This window comes from Egretta garzetta, unplaced genomic scaffold (assembly GCF_000687185.1).
Source record: "Egretta garzetta isolate BGI_Z169 unplaced genomic scaffold, ASM68718v1 scaffold386, whole genome shotgun sequence".
In the NCBI taxonomy this organism is placed as follows: domain Eukaryota; kingdom Metazoa; phylum Chordata; class Aves; order Pelecaniformes; family Ardeidae; genus Egretta; species Egretta garzetta.
The window spans coordinates 1,172,888-1,174,024 of record NW_009260063.1 but is presented as its reverse complement, the minus strand read 5'-3'; positions in this window follow the sequence as shown (position 1 = coordinate 1,174,024).

Sequence of the window (1,137 nt, the reverse complement as noted above, 5' to 3'; positions counted from 1 at the left end):
CTGTGGTTTTGTGTGCTTGATAATGGAGGACATGCCAAAGGAGGACTGATCTTCTAAATCCAGACCTAGTACTGTCAAAGTTCACTCGATTTTTATTTCTTTTTATATGTTTATATTTTTATATATATTTATTAGTAGTGCTTATTGCTAATTCATAATGCAGTCTGCCATTGAAATATTACAAACCAAACTTGCAGTCCCTGCCATTAGGAGCTCACAGGCAATACATTCATTATTCTACAGTGATAAAATATGCACAGTGTATTCTTTCCTCCTGATTTGTATAAAATGAAGCTATTTGATGGAACCATCATGCTTTCTTAGGTATGCATGATAAATAAATCCAGAAGCATTCAGTAAATATCCTCAGCTTCAGGGATTACCAACAGGCGAATGAATTATGTAAATTACTTGGGCCTTTAGAGTTAGAATGCATACTGAGACTCAAATCAGTCATCAAGAGAAAACTTCAGCTTTCTCCTGAAATCTAGAAAGCTTTTTCACGTGATTGTAGATTTAAGCCCTTTTTAGCTGCTACGTTTTTCCTGTAAGCACCGGGAGTTTAGCCTTACTGATAATGTTTTCTTTACCCAAGAAACTTGTACAACACTGAAGAGCTTGATAAGGAAAAGGCAAAGCAACCAGTAAACCGCGAAGCATAGGACTAGGAATGCTTCATTTATTTAGGCCAACAATTACTAAAGTACACATCAAACTTGCTGCTTTAATTCAGCTTTCCCATACCAATACAAACGGTAGTAGCACCCTACCAAACTCAGGGGGGGGAAGGGCTGACTGGGGGGAGGGGAGATTTCAGGTCTTGGAAGGAGCTCAGACACCACACAGAGCAGTCAGTGGGTCTCCTCTTGGCAGTCCTGCAGCTATCTGCTCCTTGTATGCTTCTCCACTCCCTGGTAAAGAGATCCATCAGAGCCAGTCCATAGCCCTGCTGGCCTCTCTTGCCCTTCAAGATCTAGAATCATAGAATTGTAGAATCATAGAATCATCCCTAAGCACCTCGTCCGCCTGGCTTTTAAATCCCCCCAGGGCTGGGGACTCGACCCCTTCCTGGGCAGCCCCTTCCAGTGCCTGACAGCCCCAAGGGGAAGGAATTGTTCCCCATGGCCAACCTCACCC